Source organism: Bubalus kerabau, chromosome 1 (assembly GCF_029407905.1).
Source record: "Bubalus kerabau isolate K-KA32 ecotype Philippines breed swamp buffalo chromosome 1, PCC_UOA_SB_1v2, whole genome shotgun sequence".
Classification (NCBI taxonomy): domain Eukaryota; kingdom Metazoa; phylum Chordata; class Mammalia; order Artiodactyla; family Bovidae; genus Bubalus; species Bubalus kerabau.
The window spans coordinates 37,545,281-37,570,386 of record NC_073624.1 but is presented as its reverse complement, the minus strand read 5'-3'; the positions used below and the strand labels follow the sequence as shown (position 1 = coordinate 37,570,386).

The window sequence follows — 25,106 nt, the reverse complement described above, 5'->3', positions numbered from 1 at the left end:
GAAAGAAAAATGAAACTGGAGGAATCAGGCTCCCTGAATTCAGGCTATACGACAAAGCTACAGTAATCAAAACGGTATGGTACTTGCTTCCATTATCTTTTAAGCAATGTCTGCAAAGGGATGATTTGTTAACAGTAAGTAAGCAATGTCTGCTAAGGATGATTTGTTAACAGTAAAATGATAAAAATATCAAGCCTCAAAGGGATGGAATTCTGAAGTGACAGAATTCTGCTGTCAAAGAGCAGAAAAAGCAACACTTCTGCTCTTTGTTTTAGCTTTGGTCCATTAATGTCTCATGAACCTATAGTCACTGGGATAAGATATTCATGTTACATTTACACCATCATCTTCTGAGGTAGTATGGCAGGTGCGTTTCATACACAAGCTTATAACTCCTTACAGGAGCCCCAGTAGGTAGGTACCTGATATGCAAAAGAGGAAACAGAAGTTGCCTTTAAATGTCCTCTCTCCTTACATCTTTTTTTAATAATAACTTGGAAATTGAATTAAAGAAAGGATTTACTGATAGGTTAAGTGAATGAGGCATGTAACTAAAAAGCACTGGAGCTAAGATTTGAACCCAGAGCTCTATGGCAGCAAAGTCTGTGCTTTTCCACTTATACTAGTGCTTCTCAAACTTTCTACAGCTAGACATGAATTCCACAAGCTATTCAAGTGACATCCGTGGTCAAATATGTTTGTGAAATACTGAATGTATTTGATTTCTTTGGAGATTCACAGTGTATACTTAGCAAATTTAGATGCTAGGGACTGATAAATAGAAAAAAAACCAAAACACCTATTTATGTAGCTTAACCTAGCATTTTAGTTTCTGTTCCCTCCCTGGTTCAAACACTTAAAACACTCACTTGTAGGATGGAGAAATGCGACTCTGCAATGCAGCAGTTAAAGTGATGAGTAAACCAGGACAACTGCTAGGCTTGAATAAAAGGCTTCCCTGTGGAGCTAGGGTCACTGTCTGGGTCAGAATGATCTGGTACAATCTAGAAGGCAGTGTTAATTATGGTCTTAGGAACAGAAAGTGTCACATAAGGAATGGAAGAAGTCCCTTAAAAGGGGGAAAGATTTATGTGGAAAGGATCCCATTTAGCTGGAAGTATAGCTACAGTATGCTAAGTAAGCAAGAAGAGGCTGCAATTAAAAATAGAATCATCAGGTTGTATTTTTATATATAGTTATAACTGGGTCCTTTCTCATTTTTCAGAATAGGACCAACAAGAGAGATTGATTCATTTTCCTAGGGTGACCAACCATCTCAGTTTGCAGGATTATCAGTCTAAAACTGGATGAGTCATGGGTAAACCTGGACAAGTGGTGAAGCTACCTTTACTGAAAAATGATTATTTGCAAAGGTAAATACTCTGGCACTGCATCCATGCAATCTGAACATATTTTAAAAGTTCATTCTCTTCATCAAGGATTCACATGGATAACTGATGATACAGTTTTGATGTAGAATGAAGTGTTCTCACACATTAGATGTTAATCATATAGTTTGAGATTCATCAGGGACCCATCAGATTTTTATTCTTAGCAAGTCAGATCAGAGGGCAGTGTAATTAATCTGATACTGGTGCCCTTAGTGATGTCGGCCTGACCCAGGGAGACCTGTGCCAATTCCAGGGCTGTCAGAATCCACCTGGGAGGCAGAAAGCAGAGTTTCAGGGTTGCTGCAGCCTCTAGCGGGATTCCCAGGTGGTGCTAGTGGTAAAGAATCTGTCTGTCACTGCAGGAGATGTAAGAGACATGGGTTCTATTCCTGGGATGGAAAGCTCCCCTGGAGGAGGGAATAACAACCCACTCCAGTATCTTTGTCTGGAGAATCCTATGGACAGAGGAGCCTGGTGGGCTATAGTCCATAGGGTCGCAAAGAGTCAGACATGACGGAGCAACTAAGCAGCAGCAGGACTTACTTTTATAAAGAAGATAGCAGTCTGTTTATTTTCCAGTTAAAAGAAAATGAAAGAGTTGCTCTCTGAAATTTCAGTACTGGAGTTCACGGTCCTGCATAGCTTCTGAACCTGCATAAAAATGTCTGATTTGCAGGAGGCTGGTTGTTGAATTATGATGCTGAGAACTGCGCCATCACACTCTAAAACCTTGCAAAACAAACACCCTTGTAAAGTCTCCATTGAAATATTGCACTTTCTCCACTAGGGCATCTTATAGAAGGTTTCAAATGACTGGAGGGGAAATAAAGAGATTAATCACTTTTAAGCACCAATTATTGTGGCTCTGGACAATCAATTTTTTAAAAGAAATAAAATTTCTAGGACTTAACACTGCGATGCTTCAGCTAATGACGGTTTATTATGTCCTGGCTTAACTGGTTTATATCCTTAAACATATCCTAATTTATGTAAGGTTTATTTGTTGTTGTTGTTGTCGTTTTTCAGTTGCTAAGTCGTGTCTGACTCTTTGCAACCCCATGGACACTAGCCCACCAGGCTCCTCTGTTCATGGGATTTCCCAGGAAAGAATACTGGAGTGGGCTGCCATTTCCCTCTCCAGGGGATTTTCCTGACCCAGAGATCAAACCATCTCCTGCATTGGCAGGCAGATTATTTACTGCTAAGGTTTATATACTTATTTATATCCTTAAAGTCCTAACAATTATTTCTTTAACTTGAGTGTCCAGTTTCAGATTTAATACTCTATGGTCAGTTTGTCTAAAAGGAAAGATCTAGAAACAAAGAAGTGGTATAATGTTCCAAAAACAACTATGTAGATTATAAGTTGACTTTCTTGAGGAGCAACTTTCCCAGATCTTCTTCTTACATCCCTAGGTAGGCTTACCCAGTTATTTAATTATCACTCTATTAAGCTCACTTCTTGCTGCTCCTTTTAATATGGACAGTCTTAGGGTTTTGCAGTCTTTTTTGCTCTCCTCATGTACTTTCTCTAGACCATCTCCTCAACAGCCATGACTTTAACTGACATCTCTAAACTTATGACACTAAATTTATAGCTCTACCCAAGACTCTCTCTAAAGCTCTCTTTACACCTTTCCCTGGAAATTTCATAGTCATCTTAAACTCAACATCTCCAAAGCTGAGTTGGCCATCATCTCCTTCTCTTTTATTCTCTACTTCAGGAAGTGATACCACCACCTATCAGCCAACCAGGCCAGAAATTATGAATTATTTTAGATTTTTACTGTCTCTGCAGAATGACCCTCTATAAGGATTGCTTACAGTCCACCATGAGCAAGTTCCCTCTTGCCATCGTGTGTGACTCTTCATGGCTCTGGCCATCCATCTCACACTGGAAGATGCCATTAAAGTTCTCTTGCAGCACTAATGATGAATGGAGGTCTGGAGTGAGGGGAGAGGGGATGTCCCCTCAACTCTTTGGGTCATGTGTCTTAAAAGCCAAATCACAGCTCCAGCTCCTCTCTCTCCTTCATCCAGTTGTGACTCATGATGGTGAGTACAAGACAGCTACCAAACTGCACTGAGAACCATTCCTATATTCTACCTGCAGATGTGTTTCTGGAAACAGTATGGAGGAGTCTCCAAAAAATTAAAAATAAAACTTTATTAAAAATAAAACAGAAATTTCACCACTGGGTATTTATCTAAAGAAAATGAAAACACTAATTAAAAAGATATTAATACATACATCTCTGTGTTCACTGCAGCATTATTGACAATAAGCAAGGTATGGAAGCAACCTACGTATTCATCAGTGGATGAATGGATAAAGAAGATTGAGTATATATATATATGAATATTACTCAGTCATAAGAAGAATGAAATCTTGCCATTTGCAATAACACGAGTGTACTAAAGGGTATTATGCTAAATGAAATAAAGCCAGAGAAAGACAAGTACCATACGATTTCACTTGTAGGTGGGATCTAAGAAAAAAAAAACCAACCAGCAAACTAGAAACAGGCTCATATATACAGAGAACAAATTGGTGATCACCAGAGGGGAAGGGATCTGGGGTTGGGCGAAATAGGTGAGGGGAATCAAGAGGTATAAACTTCTAGTTATAAAATAAGTAAGTCATCGGGATATAATATACAGCAAAGGGAATATAGTCAATACTATTGTAATAACTTTGTGTTGTGACAGATGCTTATTGGACTTACCATTGTGATCAATTTGTAAAGTATATAAATGTTGAATCACTACGTTGTGCACTTGAAACTAGTATAATGTTGTATGCCAACTATACTTAAATTAAATTTTTTTATTTAAATAAGATAGGTCTGAGTTCTCCAAAGGATGCTTCTGGGTATCACTTTTTACACATCCAGAACGTCTGAACCCAGTTTAGGCTCAGGCTTGAATGTCAGGCATCCACTTAGACAAATGATATGTGCAGCCTGAGGCTCTAGACAATTCCTGAATGCCTTTATTGACCAGGTCTGGGGTCATAATTTGAGGAGTTACTTGAAAACACCATTCACTTGTCCACATACAGCAGTTCAAGTGGATGCTCTCATAACATTTGAAAAGTGCTTTGGCATTTACATGAAGAAATTAGAAAGAGGCTCCCTTCCTACGGTCCCTGCAAATAAGGCTCTTTGAAACTAAACAAACATGCTGTTTGAAGTACAGTTCTTTTAAGCCTTTGCCCCCTAGAAAGGGCTTCCCAGGTGGCTGAGCAGTAAAGAATAAACCTGCAGTACAGGAGACCTGGTTTCAATCCCTGGGTTGGGACGATCCCCTGGAGGAGGGCATGGCAACCCACTCCAGTGTTCTTGCCTGGAGAATCCCATGGACAGAGGGCACTGGTGGGCTAAAATCCACAGGGTCGCAAAGAGACATGACTGAAGCAACTGAGTATGCACACACACACGCCAACTAGAGAAGAGGACTCTGATCATCCAGCTTGTATAATGTAATCGCGAGTCTGCAGTGATTTGTCCCTACAACCCTGCTGAACAAGGGCTGAGTCACCCACCGAGTGTGGAAATGTGAGAATGTCACTTGCACATATTTGGTGATCTTACTTGAAGTCATTACTGAGTTTCAACCGATTTTCAAGAGATTTTTTTTCTTCAGTGACCATCCACAGTGTCATACTACTCTTGTGAAACAAAAGGTCTGAGATTTTTCTTTTCTGACATTTTTTTTTTGTGGAAGGTAAATTAAGCTTTGCAGAAATCTATGGCTCATTTTAGAAAGAGTCTGCCCTTTAGTACTAACAGGTACATATGATCTTCAGAACCTCAGACCTTTCACAGGTATTTAGAGAAATATTGAACTTATGATATTATCTAATTAAATGAATGAAAAACTAAGAGTACAACCAACTAAAATTTGGCTTTCCTCTGATCACCCTACTGAAATCACAGTACTTTCAGAGGTCATCCCTCTTTCCCTCCCTACTCCTTGGGAGCAGTGCCAACATTTTTTCTTACATTCTACTACTTCTTCTTCTTCTTTTTTTTTTTTTTTCTTTTTTCATCCTGAGAGCGACATGGTCAAATTGATATTATAGAAGGATCAGCCCAGTATCTGAGAGGAGAATGAATGGGAGGACAGACTGGTCGGGAGTGCAATTAGGCTGGGAGCAGATGCCATATCCAGACAAGCTGAGAGCCTGGCTGAGAGAGGACTGGAGGGTAAGGTCAGTAGTACCAGGTATAGGAAGATCCAAGACAGTTCTGCTGTGGCATAGGTGTAGCTTCTGGAGATGGATGGGGTAGAGGGTAGATGTGGGTTGGGGTTGCTGGGGTGGAAATGCCTTTGGGACATTCAGGGAACACACTCAGAGAAAATTGTCTTGGAGGAACCTGTGTCTGTAAATGGTACAGATCTGAACTAAGATCTGTACTTAAAACAGATCTGAACTTCCCCACGAGCTCCCTAAGCACTGTGCATCCAGGGTGGAGGGTGTAAGGGAAAGCCAATCAGTAAACACCATTTTCCTCTCTAGTTTAAATTGTTTAACCCCTTTAAGTCAGGGCTCAGTCTTTGTTTTTAAATTTTAATTTGTGCTATGTACTTAGTCACTCAATCATATCTGATTCTTTGTGGCCCATGGACTGTAGCCCACCAGCCTCCTCTGTCCATGGGATTTCCCAGCAAGAATACTGGAATGGGTTGCCACTTCCTACTGCAAGGGATCTTCCCAACCAGGGGACCGAATCTGGGTCTCTTGTGTCTCCAGCGTTCACAAGCACATTCTTGTTCAAGAAGCAGTGTTCTTATTCTTGAAGCAGTGATCAAGCCACCTGGAAAGCTCCACAATTTAGTTTATTTCTCTCTTCCTTAGGAAGCCCATAGCATCTGATTATATGAGACTCCATCTGATTACATGAGACTCCACCCCATCTCTGTCTCCGTGGGTCACTTTTTGTCTCCGTGTCTTTAAGGAGCAAAGAGAAGGCCCTTGTGCCCAGAGAATAGAGAGCAGGGCTGTGGGGGCCGGCCTCTGCCAGGTGAATCTGGGATATCATAAGAGCCAGACCGTGAGGACCTGGTGAGTTATATTGGGAACATTGGTCCTTATTCTAAGAGAAACCAGAAGCTCTTTATGGGTCTTAAAAGGGTGAACCAGTTCCTGATGTGATTCTTAAAGACCAGGACAGTGCAAAGAATGGAACTGAGTGAAGCAGAAGCGGACCTGGCCGAGCAGTTAGAGGCCGAGGCCACAGGGCGAGAGGACAACAGCATCTGCAGCTGCATGACAGTGAAGAGGGGTGTACTGTTAGGAGACAAAATGGACAGGACCTGGGGACTGTTTAGGTGGGGGTTCCTGAAGGAGAAGGCTAGCGTGATCCCGGGCTTTCTGCGAGGAGCAACAGAAGACATGGTAGTCATTGTCTGTGAGAGATGAGGAGGAAGTGCAGACTGGGAAGGGGGAGGATTCTCCTAAATGTCCACACCCATTTCTCCTGCCCCATCTGCCCGGCCAGTTCTAGCTGCCACTCCCCTTTCCAGATGGTCAGCTGCAGCCACAGAGATAACTCGGCCACTGACCACTATGCATACATATTTTCCAACCTCAGCTGCACCTCCTGGCTCTTCGGGAATATTGTATCAATTTCAAATTGAACCTTTTTCTGTTCCTCATATTAAGTTTTAAAAACGTTTTTACTCTCTCCATATTTCTTTTCTTCACTTTATTGTAGTTTCAGTAATGCCATTAAAAGCCCTTTAAAAATATAAATGTATTAAAGGAAAAGCATACACTAGCACAAATAGTATTCTCTTTTAACCTCCTAATTATACTATAAATAATATTATATACTATAAACATTATTATTAATACCTTTTGACCTCCTTATTCTATTCAGCTCCATGGCAACCGCAAGATACATATTAGTTCCTGTTGAAAATAGGCTTTTCAAGAAACCCAAACTTGGCCTCCTCGGTCTCCTAGGACCCAAGCTTCCTTACAACGTATCTTTCCCACCTGTCACTTGCCTTCCTATTTAAGTTCAACAGCTGTCAGTATTTTTATTTATTTCTTAAATTTAATTTTTATTGGAGTATAGTTGCTTTGTTTGATTGTAATGTGTTAGTTTCTACTGCACAGCAAAATGAACTAGATTTATGTAACATATACCCGCCCACCCTTTTTTTGGATTTCCTTCCCATTAAGGTCACTATAGAGCACTGAGTTAGGGTTTCCTGAAATATACAGCAGAAACTCTTTGCATATTTCTGGTTCTTTCTTCCCTCCTCAGTTTTAGCAAACTACCTTGGCTCTTAATTTACTTAAAAAGATAAAAGCCAAAGGATGTGATTTTCCTCAAATTTTCTTACCCCCAGTTTAGAACTTCACTGAACCTTCATTCATTCTCTTTTCTTTCTTGCCTTAGTGGAAGAAATCTCTCTCTCCCCTTCCCAAGATTTTTTCTCCTCCCTCTGTGTCCCCATCCCACCCCATTCCACTTTTCCTGGAGCATTGTCTCATAGACTACCCCCATCTCATATCTCATGTTGAAGGAAATGGTGTTTTTCTTTCTTTTTTTTTTTTGAGCCCAGTATTTATACACTCAATGTAGAAAACTTGGAAGATACAGAAAGGAACAAAGATGAATGCAAAAACCACCCACAATCTCATACAATAGAGAAAAACATATTTGATTTCTAATTAAAAAAAAAAAATTTCTCTTGCTACTGATTCCCTCCCCTCAGCCTGAAAATATGTTCAGTTCTTCTCTTGTTTCTCCTCTTGGTTTTCCTATTTTAGTTAGTGGTGTTATCCTTTTTATCTTAATATCATTTATTTAGGCAAGGTAGACAATAAGGAATCATCTTTGAGTCTTCAATTTCCTCAATTCAACATGAAATTCTACTGATAATATTATATTGATTACTTACTTGTGTTAGGCACACTGCTAAGTACATTAGCTGTGTTTTCCTAATCTTTCACTGCACCACATTATTCTTGTTTTACATGTAAGTAAGCAGAAACTTTGAGGTTCACAGCTAAGCAATGAAGTCAGAATTTGAACTCAAGCCTGTTTATTTCCAAAGTTTCTGTCATTTCAATTTGTCCTCTCCTATCTTTTCCTACTACTTTTACTACTGCTGCTCTGTGTATGAGTGCTAAGTCGCTTCATTTGTGTCCGACTCTGTGCAACTCTATGGACTGTAGCCCGCCAGGCTCCTCTGTCCGTGGGATTCTCCAGGCAAGAATACTGGAGTGGGTTGCCATGCTGTCCTCCAGAGGAGCTTCTCAACCCAGGGATCGAACTCAAGTCCTCTGCATTGGCAGGCGGGTACTTTACTGTTAGCACCACCTGGAAAGCCCTACTGTTGCTCTAGCTTACATTATCCAATTCCCAAATAACCAAATCACCTCATTAACAACACTTCCCAGTCTTTGTTCACACTCATCATCGGAGATTAGCAGAGGTCTGGTACATTGAATTGCCCTGGTCCCATCAATTTCATTGTATCTTTACCAAGAAACAGTTGTATTTTATCAGTGAGCCAATCAATGCACTTGTACTGTTCATTATGTTACAGCATTTAATTACATATTATATAAACCAATGAAACCTTGAGTGTAAAATAGAGTTGTTCCTGTGAAAACTAAGTTGAGATTCCTTGGAAAGACTTGGTGAGAGTGAGTGGCCTGAAAATACTATAATCCAAATCAGTATAGGACAGGCGAACCAGACATGCTTGGGAAAAGTTTGTAAACATATCTAAGATTCTGCACTCAGATTGCTTTTTGCTGCACTTTAAGGAAACAGAAGCTTGAGTGTGGTTCTTACAAGACAAATGATACAATTCTAATTAGCAGACACTCAGAGGAAGGGCCTTGGCATTCTATTCTATTATACAATTGCTGAATGTACTCATATATGTCTTAGGTTAAACTATAATATCTAAGATAAGTGTGTATAACATTTTAAAATCCCCGGCCTGTTAAACCAAGTAAGTCAGTGTTAGTCATTCAGTTGTGTCTGACTCTTTGCAACCCCATGGACTGTAGACTGCCAGGCTCCTCTGTCCATGGAATTCTCCAGGCAAGAATACTGGAGTGGGTAGCCATTCCCTTCTCCCTGGTATCTTCTCAATCCAGGGATGGCCTGTGTCTCTTGTGTCTCCTGCATTGACATGTAGGTTCTTTACCAGCTGAGCCATAGAGATGCCCTTTAAAAGGTCATATCATGTTAAAAAGAATTATCCGCTTTAGGGCTTGTCATTTTACATAGTCCTTCCATTCAAGAATGGCTCCCATTTTAAATCTAAAGCATGGCACGAATAAATCTATCACAAGAAACAGACTCATAGATACAGAGAACAGACTTGTGACTGCCAAAGGGGAGGGGGGAGGGAAAGTGATGGACTGGGAAGTTGGGGCTAGCAGATGTAAGCTATTATAAATAGGATGGATAAACATCAAGGCCCTACTGTATAGCACAAGGAACTATATTCAGTATCCTGTGATAAACCATGATGGAATTAAAAAGCATATATATATATATATATATATATATATATATATATATGTCACCCTGGGGTGGGATGACTGCAAATTTATCCTAGGATAGTTCTCATCTGATTAAAACCTTTTAAAATGGAAGCCATTCTTAGAGAAGGAAATGGCAATCCACTCCAGTATTCTTGACTTGAGAATCCCATAAACAGAGGAGCCTGGCAGGTTACAGTACTTGGAGTCACAAAGAGTTGGACATGACTGAGCAACTGACGCTAACACACCTCCCATTTTCCCCAGGGTAAAGAAGAGAGTGGCCTTACCTGTGATTGGTCAATGGCTGCTGGTGACTCTCCATGCATCAGGAATGTCATTGTTTTCCTTACTCTATACAGCCTGAAGATTTAGCAGCAAGGCTGGTGCTTATATATAGAAGGAAGCTAATTACTTCATTTCATTCTTTTGTTGGAACATTTTCCTACCCACTTACCAATAATCTTCCCTTTCCTTTCACAGCTCCTCTCTGAAGAAACCAACAATAGTGCATTCATCAGAAGAGCTCCAGTTGGAGCCCAGGAAGAGACAACAGAAGGCTGGGACCAGGCGGGCTGGCTAGAGGTCAGTGTCCACCAGCTCCTGGGTAATTGGCTCCCAGTCTCTCCAAAGGGATTTCTTAACAGAGGCAAATAGAAACTTCCATTTAATTCCATGTGGTATAAAAATGTAATTGTTTCACCCATAAAGGCAGTCATGTTTCTATAACAATGGCTTCATTCAGGGCTTTCAAGAGTCATTACTAAGTTCTTTTAGGGACTTAAAAGCAATTATTTTCTTGATCTGAAGCAAAAAAAGAATCAGAACACAAGGCTCTCTTTTTCCGTTTTTATTTTCAATAAATAAGGAAAGACATCACCTGAGTGCTTTAATCATGAGCATCTTTGAGATGACAGTGGATGTGGGGCACTAAATTCATCTCTGACCTAAAGTCATAGCACTTTAATCAGTTTTGATGCCCTTTCATGGAGAAATTAACAGCTCAATAAGGACAACTCACGGAAAAGACAGGTAATAAACCAAGATGTTGGTCCTCTTATGTGCCATCTGGCAACTCTATTTATTTATTTGGCTGCATTGGGTCTTAGTTGTGGCACAGGGAATCTCAGTTGCATCATTCAGGACCTTTTGCTGTGGTGTACGGATTCTCTAGATGTGGCTTGTGGGCTCAGTTGCTCAGTGGCATATGGAATCTTAGTTCCCTGACCAGGAATTGAACCTGTGTCCCCTGCATTGGAAGATGGGTTCTTAACCATTCGACCAAGGAAATCTCTGTCTGGCAACTCTTGATAATACAAAATGGCTTAAAATTTCAAGAAAATCCTCATCCAATCTAAGAGGGATTCTGTTTATTGTTTTTTTTTTAACATTTCAAGAATATATAATATATATTAAGAACAGACTTGCCCCATCAGCAGGGCTAAAATCAATGGGTGCTCTGGCCAGCAAGCACTATGCCCTGACTCCCTCTAATTCATATATATGGGCTAGTGGAAACTCACTTTCAGAGTAAATAATAGAAAATTAACAAATAACCTAAATATTCAATAGTAATATACTAGCTGGAAAATACACATAAAATAATTAAATGAAATTATTAAAGTAATGTTGTGTGTGTGTGTGTGTGTGTGTGTGTGTGCTAAGTTGCTTCAGTCTTGTCTGACTCTTTGCCACCCTATGGACTGTAGCCATGGTATATATGTATATAACTACATGAAAAAGCAGGTTAAAAATAAGTATAATATATAGCTCCATTTTTGAGAAATATATGTAAACATACAGAAATACAAACATATACACACACATATAGCATATGTTTATATATACACACACACACACATGCAGTCTATATATTTTCTATTCAGGAAAAAAAAATTGGAAGACTACACACCAAAATGTTGACTGTAGTTATCTTCATCTGATATGTTTATTTATTTGTTTATTTTTGGCTGCACTGGATCTTCATTGCTGTGCACTAGCTCTCTCCAGTTGTGGTGAGCAGGGGCTGCTCTCTAGCTGCAGTGCACCAGGTTTCTCCTCGTGGTGGCCTCTTTCGTTGCAGAGTGTTGGCTCTAGGGCATGCAGGCTTCAGTAGTTGAAGCTTGTGGGCTCCAGAGTGCAGGCTCAGAAGCTGTGGCACATGGGCCCAGTTGATTCATCCCATGTGGGATCTAGTTCCCTGACCAGGGATCAAACTCATGTCCCCTGCATTTGCAGGTGGATTCCTAACCACTGGACAATCAGGGAAATCCCCATCTGAAAAGTTTTTGAGTGACTTGACTCTTTTCTTCTGCTGAAGAAAGTGTACTAATTTCTTTGTGTGTGTGTGTGTAAGAGAGAAAGAGATAGATTGTTATTTTTTATGTGGTTAAAAAAGAGTTAAAGCCCTAAATATTGGATTGGGGCTTAAAAATAATTAATAATAGTTACTTTAAAAGAGGTATTTGTGAACTAGAAACCTGAAATACATTGAAAACCACCTAAGCAAGTTAAAAAGAAAATCTAAACATTCTGAAGACAAAATATTATTGACTCATTTGCCAGTTTTCCACCTGTAGTAACTATGGCTTTATAACAACATAGCCAAAATTAGGTGTTAAAGTGAGTCATCAATTTAGAAACATAATTATAAAGTAATCCAACCTCACATGTTGATTGCATTCAACAATCCCATTCAGAAGAGCAATATTATATTCTCTTTACTCTAAGCCATTTGTTACTAAAAAAATAAATGAAAAGTGAAGAAAGCATTAGTCAATCAGTTGTGTCCGACTCTTTTCAAATGGACTTTAGCCACCAGGCTCCTCTGTCCATGGAATGCTCCAGGCAAGAATACTGGCAACTCTTGAAAATACAAAATGCAGTGGGTAGAAATTCCCTTTTCCAGGGTATCTTCCTGACCCAGGGATTGAACCTAGGCCTCCTGCATTTCCAGCAGATTCTTTACCATTTGAGCTATCAAGGAAGCCCAAGCCATTTTTTACTACAACAGTCAAAAGATATAGTGTATAAAGGAGTTATACATTTTGGACTCTGCATTAGTTTATTAGAAAAATATGGGAAAAAGAGGTGGGTTTAGATATGATTTTCTTTCCCTGATTGCTCCCCTTGGAAGAATTATATTCTGGTTAATCCCCAAGGTAAGAGACTGAGGCTAATATTTATGAACACATGTTAGAGTATCTATCAGGAATCATACTGGTACATTTAACATTCACAACAATCCTGTAAGATATAGGTGTTTGCCATTTAAGAGACCAAGGGTCAGAGAAATATCCTAACTTCATGGTCACACAGCCAGTAAGGTGGTGGTACCAAGATTCATATGTGGCCTTTCTGACCCCATAGACTCTGCTCTTTCCAATTAGGCCACAGTTCTAACATTCCATGGTGATAGATTGCATGGTTTTTCAGTATTACTCGATCTCACCTTTCCTATAAGACTATACATCCTGTCCCATTGCTTTTGGGTCTGGCCATGTGGCCTGCTTTGACCACTGGAGTGTGAGCAGATAAGATGAACACTACATGCTTTAAGAGGCAATGTGGGTTTCTGTCTACCTTGCTTGCTCTTTTCCCTCTGTCACATGAATGTCCCAAATAGAGAAGCTTCTTCAGTGTGGGTTCCAGAATGTGAAGGCACATGGAGCAGAGCCAAGCGGGTTCTAGCAGCTGCCAACACAGAGCTACCAAAATATGAGTAAGTGTGCACCGGTTGTTTTCTGTTGCTGCAAACAAATTAACACAAACTCAGCATCTTAAAACCACAATGTATCATCTCTCAGTTTCTATAGGTCAGATGTGTGGGCATGGTGCTCCTGCATACCCTGCTGAGTATCTCACCAAGCTGAAATCAAGGCGTCAGCTGCTATTCTCATTTAGGATTTGAAGTTCTTTTCAGAGCTCACTGGTTATTAGCAGAACGTGTCTCCTTATGATCATAGGACTTAGTTTCTGTTTTCTTACTGGCTGTGTGCCAGGGCTTGGCCCTTTGAGTCCTAAGGGCTCTTCTCAGGCCTTTTTGGTATGGCATCTTTCATCCTCAAGCCAGTAATGGCACATTGAATCTGCACCCTGGCAAGTCTCTGAGCAGAAAACACTGTGCTTTTAATTGGTTCACATAAATAAGGGGATCAAACCAATCAATCCTAAAGGAAATCAATCCTGAATATATTGGAAGGACTGATGCTAAAGCTGAAGCTCCAATACTTTGGCCACCTGATGTGAAGAGCTGTCTCATTAGAAAAGACCCTGATGCTGGGGAAGACTGAAGGAAGAAGCAGAAGGGGATGACAGAGAACAAAATGGTTAGATGGCATCACTCACCCAGTGGACATGATTTGAGCAAGCTCCAGGAGATGGTGAAGGACAGAGAAGGCTGGCACACTGCAGTCCATAGTGTCACAAAGAGTCAGATAGGACTGAGCAACTGAACAACAGCAACCACAGTTAGGTTAGGTCTGCCTTGATAATCTTATCTTCAAGTCAACTGATTCATAAAGAGAAGGTGCCCAGGAAGATAGCAGGACTTGAGCCTGTGCACTGCTGGCTCCATAAGGGGGTCCCCATGGCGCTCCTGGGCACCGTGGGCAGCGTGGGAAGGAGCTGGGCAGGAAGAGCCAGAGACAGGACAGGAGCAGGACAGGCAGGACAGGACCACAACGTGGGGGCTGGACCAGAGGGCAAGGAGCCCAGCAGGACCTGCAGAACCCCTTTGCCATGTAAGGTAACATCATCACAGGAGTAACACCATTCTTAGAGTTGTGCATACCACAAAGAGAAAACTTTGTGTTGAAAGCCACAGAAATTTTGAAAGATTGATTTTTACTGCTTCATAACTGACTAATGCAACCGGCTACCTGAAACTGTGTGTCTGTGCATATAGAAAAGGCCACAGATCTAAGGGGCAGCTCAATGGACTTTCACAAAATGAACACACCTCTACAACCACCACCCAGATCAAACAAATATACAAAAACAAGCAAATAGACAAAACCCAGAAAATGATTAACAACACAGAAGCCTGTTTTAATTTCCTAGATGCTAAAATTACCACAATCCTATCTTCTAACACCATAGATTATTTTTGCCTGCTTTTGAAATCGTACAAATGGTCCCTGGCTTCCTCCTCTCAATACTACATCTTTGATTTCATTCCCTTTGTTGTATGCAGTTTTAGTTCCCTCCCTGTATTATATTTCATTACATGGATTTCCACAATTTGTTTTTACATTCTTCAGTTGTTGACAGGCATTTGGTTAGTCTCCAGTTTTTAGTTGTTACCAATCTTGCTACCCAAGCTGTTTATGCTGAGATTCTTTCTCTCCCTGTCCCTCTTCCTGCCCCGCCTCTCCCTTTTTCTTCCCTTCCTTCCTTTTTTTCTTTCTTTCCTTGCTTTTCTCTCTATCTCTTTCTTTCTTTCAGATGTCTTTATATCTCCCTTCTCCCCAAAAAGGAGGGAATCCAAATTCCTATTGTTAATACCTTTCAAAGTTATTGGCAATTTAAGAAACCCTCTCTGAAAGATTGTTTGGAAAACCACAGTGAATGGATTCAGACCAAAAATGTAGGGAACTGTAGGATGGGTAAGGAACGAGGTTTCACACCTTTGTTTTATCTCAGGGCAGAAACTGCTCAGGGGAGACTAGGGTCATTTCAACCATCACTCTGAGTGCAGCCATGCAGTGTAGTGGGAAACAAGGTAGACCAAGGCACCATTAAGGGCTCCAAATTGGTTCCTTTTTCTAGCTGATAACCTCAGCAAGACTACCTCTCTGAGCTTCCTTTCCTCCATCTGTCATGGAGGCAGTGATAACCTTCCATTCAGATGTTTCCATTCCTTTCCATACTTATACCCCTTATTCAGAAAACAACACATTTTGCCCCGGCCCCATTGCACCCTGTTTTCTGATCTTCTCTGCCACGCTTGTGTCCCAGAAAACCGGCCTCCGTAGACTGTATCACCTGGTTCTGTTACTGTTTTGCTCTGAACTGGGTTCAGCCAGTGGAAGGCACTGGCAAGGCATTGGAGGGAAAGAGGTTGGGTGGTTCTCTTGCACACACACTGCTCCCTCCCTGCCCCACTGTTGTTCTGGAGTGGCTTCGTCCCCTCAGGCCACAAGACCTTTGTTCCTCTTCTACTTTTTTTTTTAATTATAAAATTGTTTTAAGATTTGCCATGTATTTTATTTTTGGATTACTTTTTATTGGACTATAGTTGATTTTGTGCAAACTCCAGGAGATGGTGAAGGACAGGGAAGCCTGGCGTGCTGCAGTCCATGGGGTCACAAAGAGTCAGACACAACTGAGTGACTGAACAATAATAATTGATTTACAATGTGGTGTTAGTTTTTGCTGTGCAACAGAGTGAATCAGTCTTACATATACATATATCCACTCCTTTTAGATTCTTTTCCCATATAAGTCATTACAGAGTATTGAGTAGAGGTCCCTATGCTATACGGTAGGTCCTTATTTTATGTATAGTAGTGTGTATGTGTCAATCCCGATCTCCCAATTCATTCAGTATTCCCCCCTCCCTTACTCCCTGCTAACCATAAAGTTGTTTTCCATGTCTGTGACTATTTCTGTTTTGTAAATATGTTCTTTTGTACGATTTTTTTTTAGATTCCACATATAAGTGATACTGTATATTTATCTTTCTCTGTCTGACTTACTTCCCTAACAATCTCTAGGTCCATCCATATTGCTGCAAATGGAATTATTTCATTCTTTTTTATGCCTGAGTAATATTCCATTGTATGCTAAGTCGCTTCGGTCATGTCCGTCTCTGTGTGACTGCCAGGATCTTCTGTCTGTGGTATTCTCCAGGCAAGAATACTGAAATGGGTTGCCATTTCCCCCTTCCAGGGGATCTTCTGGACCCAAGGATCGAACCCACATCTCTTATGTCTCCTGCATTGTCATGTGGGTTCTTTACCACTAGCTGCTGCTGCTGCTGCTAAGTCGCTTCAGTCATGTCCGACTCTTCTCGACCCCATGGACTGCAGCCTACCAGGCTCCTCCATCCATGGGATTTTTCCAGGCAAGAGTACTGGAGTGGGGTGCCAGTGCCTTCTCTGTTACCACTAGCACCACCTGGGAAATCCAGTTCACTTCAGTCGCTCAGTTGTGTCCAACTCTTTACGACACCATGGACTGCAGCACACCAGGCTTCTCTGTCCATCAACAACTCCCAGAGCTTACTCAAACTCAAGTCCATCGAGTTGGTGATCCATCCAGCCATCTCATCCTCTATTATCCCCTTCTCCTCCCACCTTCAATCTTTCCCAGCATCAGGGTCTTTTCAAATGAGTCAGTTCTTTACATCAGGTGGCCAAGATTGGAGCTTCAGCTTCAGCATCAATCCTTCCAATGAATATTCAGGATTGATTTCCTTTAGGATGAACTGGTTGGATCTCCTTGCAGTCCAAGGGACTCTCAAGAGTCTTCTCCAACACCACAGTTCAAAAACACCAATTCTTCAGTGCTCAGCTTTCTTTATAGTCCAATTCTCACATCTGTACGTGACTACTAGAAAAACCATAGCTTTGACTAGATGGACCTTTGTTAATATTCCATTATATGGATGTATGTAATTTGGGTTTCCCTGGTGGCTCAGACAGTAAAAGTATCAGCCTGCAATGCGGGAGACTGGGGTTCAATCCCTAGGTCGAGAAGATCCCCTGGAGTAGGGAATGGCAACCTACTCCAGTATTCTTGCCTGGAAATTTCCATGGACAGAGGAACCTGACTGGTTATAGTCCATGGAGTCATGAAAAATCAGACATGACTGAGCAACTAACACACACACACATATCATATATAAAACATATATATATATATATATCTTCTTTATATAAAGATATGCCATATCTTCTTATCCTTCTGTTGACGGATATTTGGGTTGCTTCCATGGCCTGGTTATTATAAACAGTGCTGCAGTGAACACTGGGGTGAATGTATCTTTTTGAATTATGATTTTCTCCAGATATATGCCCAGGAGTGGAATTGCTCCTTCTTCTACTTTAAAGATGATTGTGATTTCTCATTCATTGGTGTTCCACCATCCTTTGCTTCTTAACCCAGTCTTTATCTCTGTGAACAGTCCCTTTATTATACTGTTAGTCTTAAGCCCTATGAAGTGGATACTTGCAGTGTTCCTGATACTGGAGGAGGGAGCCCTATCATATTGTCAAACATGATGGGGAACTAGAAATAGTATCAAAAGCTGGAAGCCAAAGAAAACCAGGGATCTAAAGAACCAGAAAGGTGAGATAGAGGAATGATGGATCATAGAGTCATAGAGCAGTTTCTGCAGTCTCTCTTAAGTTCTTTACCTGCATGGCATTTAACATCTGTGAGTTAATGTAACTACTTAATCTAGAGGTGAGGAAACTATGCCTTAGAGTGGTTAAGTAATTTCTTGACATCATTCTTTCATAACTGACAGAGCTAAGATTTGAATCCATGACATTTTACCTCCCAAACCTCTGCTCTTAAACAAAACAGAAATTTACTCTCTATTGCAGAAACAAGAGCTGTGGTTGACTGCTAGCTTTACATACTTTCGAGACTTAGTATGCAGCACAACTGTGTCTTGAAGACACAGAAATGGGACAGATAATTTGAAGATACTTAGCAAGTTTATACAGGTGTTAATGAGTACAGAGTTGGAAGGTCACGATGCGAGCAGCTGGCATCTCTTCTCCGTCACTTCCTGGTTCCCAAGCTTTGACAACTCCTTATTGACCCCAAAACAAAATCCAGCCTCCTTTGCTTGAGCTTTAGAGTTCTCTGCAATCAGACTGCATCTCTCTTTGGGGATGACCTCCTGCCCATCACATACTCAACTTGCTGTGATCAAACTTGACTTACTCTTTGTGGTTCACATGTTTCTTCATCAGGTTGCCTTCTCTTTATTTCTCTTCTTTGAAATTCTCTTCAGCCTTTTTGTCCCACTTAAAAACTACTTCCTCTAGACACATATTTTCTTATCACCTCCCTCCTCTGAACATTGACAGCTTTGTTTACGCTACTTTTTTTGCACACATATGCTACTTGGACTTCTAGTTGTCTACATTTATCTCTCTTAGACATTAGGAGCTTGGGGGATGAGGAACACTAAGATGAGGAAAACAGAAGCCCTACCCACAAGGTGGTAAGAACACTGCTACTGCTGCTGCTAAGTCGCGTCAGTCGTGTCCGACTCTGTGCGACCCCATAGACGGCAGCCCACCAGGCTCTCCTGCCCCTGGGATTCTCCAGGCAAGAACACTGGAGTGGGTTGCCATTTCCTTCTCCAATGCATGAAAGTGAAAAAGTGAAAGTGAAGTCGCTCGGTCGTGTCTGACTCTTAGCGACCCCATGGACTGCAGCCCACCAGGCTCCTCCATCCATGGGATTTTCCAGGCAAGAGTGCTGGAGTGGGGTGCCATTGCCTTCTCCAGGTAAGAACACAAAGAACTATAAATACCAATGCCTCTGTGTATTTGGGGATTTTACTTTAGGCCACTGATAAGGATATGTAAGAGTTAATGTTCATATATAGTTGAGGGAATCAGGGAAGGTTTCTTGGATAAAAAGACATTTGGTATGTACCGGGAACTCTGGTTGGGCTATGCGCCATCATAAGTTGGGGAGAACTTTCTTGGGAGACACAAAGTGTTGCTTTCATTGTGCATCCCAGTATCTCTGATGATTAATGAACCTAGTAACAGTGTCTGTCATTTACTGAGTGCTAAATAGATGCCAGACATTGTGTTTCATGCTTTTTGTACATTATTTCATCTAATTCTCATGAGAGCATCCCCATTTTACAGATGTGAAAAACCAAGGCTTAAAGAGATTTGGTAATTTGTCCAAAGTGGCCCAGTTAGTCTAAGAGGGATAACTAAATCTTATACCTGTATCTAACTGATTAGAAAAGTCCAAAAGATGAAATATGAGGCCATATTGCCTTTCTTGTTACAACTTGATATGATATATAATCCTTATTTATGCATCTACCACCAACATTGTAGAGAAAATTCAAATCCTCAAAGAACCATATGAAGCCAACATAATCCTCACATAATATTTATAAACTGACAGATTTTAAGCAATCTAATTATTTACAATGTGTCTCTGAGGTTCTGTTTTTTTTTTGAGAGTTCTACATTTAAAAAAATAATATTTCAAAACAATGTTCCATTGATCTTTTTTAGATTGATGCATTAAAATTATACCTCTTTAATCTGAGGTACCTAATTAATTCCAAAATGTCTTTGGTTTTCTCGAAGTATTTTCTAAAAATAAAATATGGTCCCACAGTAATTATGTTAGTCACCATTCAAATCATGGTCTCTATTTAAATTCAAAACTGTATCTAGTAAGTTTAAAAAAAACTTGGTCTTTGATATTTTTATCAGGATGAAAAATGTCACAGTGCCTTCCAAATCTACGAATGAAATTAAATTTGGAGTTAGGAAACTGCCATGCATTATAGCATATGGGTTAAGTTATCAAAGTCAGTGAGAGTGCATTTTCCAGATGCTCAAGCAATGAGCATTAGCATTGGAGTTTCCTGGGTGCAAGTTATAAACTAGTAGTACAAGCTGAGAAAGAAATCTCAGTATTTTTTTCTTAATTCATAAAACCCTTTTTCCCCTGCTGTTATGAAATGTTTCTGTGCCCTATATGGGAACAGTAATGAATTTTCATATTAACAAAATATGATTGCACATCAAGATGTTGACAAGTATGTGACTCAAAGTCTTCAACCCTAGGATGAATTAAAAGGCAGCCTTCATATTGCAGTCTGTTAGAAATGGAGCACCGAGGTCAGTGAGCTTAAGGACAGATTGCTAGCAAAACCTGCTAAAGAAGTAAGAGAGAAAGAGCCTTCCAGGGGTACATTATTTTCTAACAATAGGCAGAAGAATGGCAGATGTTCAGAGGTGTGGCTCCACCAAATAGAGTGCTCTTTCTCAGGCCTCTTGTTGGATGCCTTGCATTGGTGCAGAGAAGCAGCTTTGGAGAACTACAAGAAATGTTAAAGCTTTAGTAGAGACTCCAGGGCTAAAGATTTGAGGGAAGAAGTCAGGTCTGAAAGACATAAAGTTTGGAATTGTTGTGGTTTTGGTTCCGTTTAGTAAAACTAATAGTCACCAGAAACAAAAGGACAGTGGAAAATGGAATCGGTGCAATTTTATTGAATCATTGTTGTATGCATGCATCAACATATGAACTTTTGGGCAATTAACAAACAGTATGGGCTTCTCTGGTAGCTCAGTTGGTAAAGAATCCATCTACAATGAAGGAGACCCTGGTTAGATTTATGGGTGGGGAAGGGATAGGCTACCCACTCCAGGATTCTTGGGCTTCCCTGGTGGCTCAGCTGGTAAAGAATCTGCCAGGAGTACAGGAGACCTGAGTTGGGAAGATCCCTTGGAGAAGGGAAAGGCTACCCACTCCAGTATTCTGGCCTGGAGAATTCCATGGACTGTATAGTCCATGGGGTCACAAAGAGTCGGACACAACTGAGCAACTTTCACTTTCCAGATCACATATTCTTGTTAAGATATGTAGAGGGCTGAAAACATCTCCCAGAATGATCACAATTGTCTATTGTTATGCTTGGCAGGAATTGGACTATAATATGGGTAAAAATTTGATTTGTTTAAACTATTTTTCACTTCCTAGAAAATACCTCCAGCATCATGAACATCAGTAGGCTGATAAATATAATGTATCTTATGGAACAAGACTCAGGTTGACCAACCATCCTGGTTTGTCTGGGACTGGGCAGTTTCCCCAGGACGTGCGGCTTTCAGTGCCTCTGAAACCACCACTTGCCTGGGGTAATACCAGGCATGCATGGATGGTTGGTCAACTAACAATAAAATCAAATGTTTCACTTTCTGTTTCATATGCTAAATTGATATGAAATTTAAAAGTGCTAAGAACGACAACAACAACGACAAAAACCAGCTCTTTTATTTTTAAGCCACTAACTTCTATTTCTTTTTAAGAAATTTTATTTATTTATTTTGGCTGCAATGGGTCTTAGCTGCCCTGCAGAGGATCCTTTGCTGAGGTGTGGAGGCTTCTTTCTTAATGGTGGCGCAGAGGCTCAGTAGTTGCAGCTGATAGGCTTGGTTGCCCCACAGCATGTGGTATCTTAGCTCCCTGACCAGGGATTGAACCCTCATCCCCTGAATTGGAAGGTAGATTCTTAACCACTGGGCCATCAAGGAAGTCCCTATTTCATTTATTATTATTTTATTGATTTGTTCGAAAACTGAATTTTTTTTTTTTAGAAATAAAGCAATGCAATAAAATGTTACCTTCTATTATAAACTGAAGATTTTTAAAAATAGCTTATATGGAGTGATTCAATCATTTCATTACATTTAAGCATATCAAAGCTTTTGCTGTAAATATAGAACAAATAAATAAGCCAAGTCAAAAAGCAGGCAATGAAATGAGTCCTGAAAACTAATACAGTGAAAGAGAAGATGTAGCTGTATGAGAGCCAGCTGTTGCATTGGCGATGTTCAGTATTCTGATGGGAGTTCTGTATGGGGATGTGTTGAAGGACTGAAAGAAGCTGAGAAGCAGCGTCTTACTGGAGATACAGCAGACAGCTGCGTCTTGGGATGAGAGGAAGTGATGGGAGGAGTTGAGCCGCTCTGTGCCACTTCCTTGTACTTGGGCCTCCTGGACAGAGGACAAACTGCAATTGAAGTGGGAAGAAGAGCAGGACAGAATGTGAAAATGCATACCAACACCTGAAGATCATCCTTTTTTTGTGTGCTTCAGAGCAGGGCTTCAGGCATTTCTGATTATTGCATTATGATTTAATAATAGCTGAGTGGTTTTAAAAATACATTTAGAAAGAACATTGCACATGTTTGTGAGTCATTCTAATTTAAAATATAAGGTGTTCTATTTTTCTTCCTTGCTTTTATATTGTGCTAATTGTACCTAAATGTACCTCATTCAACTTTTGTCAAATGAGTGAAGCTGGATACAAAGCAAGATGGCAATCATGGTTTAGGTTTTTTAAAGGGCATATTTTATATAAATCAAGAAGAAATAAGTAAATTAAATTTACTAAATATTATTAGTATAAGCTATTTCCAGGTTGGAAAATAACAAATTTTAACTTTATTTTGTGTTATTTCCCATTTCTCCAAAATGAATGCGTATTATTTTCAGAGTAGAACTAATAGTCTTTCAATAAATATTCTTTTTCAAGAAAAATGAAACATTTTGATTACTTTCATATTTATTAGAGAAAGTGATAAAGTGAGAAGCATTTCTTGACTATTTCCTACACATAAAGAAGAAGGCATGATCAATGCCCTCAAAAATTGTAAAACATATCAGGAAAGGCAGACTGAACCTGGAAAAAGAAAAATCATAAGTATTAGGTTGTGATAATAAAAGTCAGTATTATTCAAATGCATTCACTAAAAAAGCAGTTTTATGGGGACTTCCCTGGCCATCCAGTGGTGGAGAATCTGCTCTGCAGCACAAGGGGCCCTGGTTCGATCCCTGGTTGGGGAACTAAGATCTCACTTGCCACAGAGAAACTAACCCCTGGGGCACAACCCCTGAGCCTGCACACCTCGAGGAAAGATTCCTGCCTGCTGCAACGAAGACCTGATGCAGCCAAATAAATAAATAGTTTTAAAAAGCAATTTTAGTATTCTTTTGTGCTATGTCCTACATCATACATATATTGAAAAAAAAAAACCCACTCATTAGAATACCCCTTCATCCTGGAGAACAGAATATGTTCCAGAAACTGCCCACCCCCCACCATAAAAGTTTTATACATAGCTTCCCAAAACAGCATCTAGTCTAAAATAATCCAATTTACTGCAAACGCTGATGAATGTTCACCCTCTCTTCAATCACTTCCAACTCTCCATTTGTCATTCATCTCACCAATAGGTGTCTGTGTTAAATCTCCCTATTTTATAGAGTCACTGGAAAACCAAACCAAATGGAGAAGAAGAAAAGGACCACATTTTCAGAGTTTTAATATCATCTTTGGATTCTAATTGGATCTACTTTGCTTACAATTCTAATCACTTGGGTCAGTCATTTTCATTTTGAGCTGAGATAGATAATTGTATTTTGAAGTATATTGTAGTAATTGATATTGTGTAATTGTATTGTGAAGCTTCTCTGTACTTATCTGTAAAATGGAAATAAAGCTGATCACATAGAATAAAGGTCATGCTATATCTTCCACTTGCTGAGAAATATTACATTGTCTGAAGTCTTTGTGGGAAAATTAAACATCAAACAATTACAATGATTGACCACTAAATTTTTAAAAGGTAAGAGAGCCTCTTTTTTTCTATACCGAAATAAGTGGAAAAATAAAAAAACAAAAACAAAAACTATTCTCTAAATAGAACAACGGAAAATTGTTTTTCACCTTCCCTAAGAAATCAAACTTGTTATCGTTACCATGGCAACAAGTTGTCAGTCTAAAGACTGAAGTTTCTCTGGCCTGCCTGCTTATTGAGCAGAAGGAAATAGAACACTTTATTGGCATTATTTTATTTTAAAATTAAAAATTATCAATGTATTGAACTTCCCTATTGGTCCAGTGGTTAAGAATCCACCTGTCAATGCAGGGACATGGATTTGATCAAGTCCGGGAAGATTCCACATGCTGCAGGGCAACTGAGCCCACTTGTCACAACCACTGAAGCCCGGGCACTCTAGAGCCCACACGCAGTAACTAGCAAAGCCATCTTAATGAGAAGCAACTAGAGAGCAGCCTAGCTCGCCACAGCTAGAGAAAGCCCTCACATAGCAAAGAAGACCCAGTATAGCCATAAATAAAATAAATAAATAAAATTTAAAAATGAATGTCTTTATGTTCTTGAATGGTTGGAATACACATAGAGTAATAAGAACCACATTGCAAAAGGAATTTGGGCAGGGGTACTAACTAAGGGAGCTAGGCTCAAGGCACAGAATTTGCCATCTGTGACCTGCTGGTGGCTGGGCAGTGACCTCTTGGCTGTCCTGACTGGACTCTGAGTCCCTTCACTTGGCCTTGTTTCCCTGTCTCTGGTGGGGAATACTGGGTCAGTGACAACATGTGTATGAAAATCCATTTTCTCACCAGTCAACAAGTGCTTATTCAGTGCATATTATCAAGCTGG

The 25,106-nt window shown here is 40.2% G+C and overlaps 1 long non-coding RNA gene across 1 annotated transcript; it reads left to right on the top strand.

Moving 5' to 3' along the window:
- On the top strand, nucleotides 1–24,121 carry LOC129641439 (uncharacterized). Its single transcript, XR_008709330.1, has 3 exons — nucleotides 1–74; nucleotides 10,396–10,497; nucleotides 23,905–24,121. It is a non-coding gene; the product is annotated as an uncharacterized LOC129641439 (long non-coding RNA).
- Nucleotides 24,122–25,106: the final 985 nt, after the last annotated feature.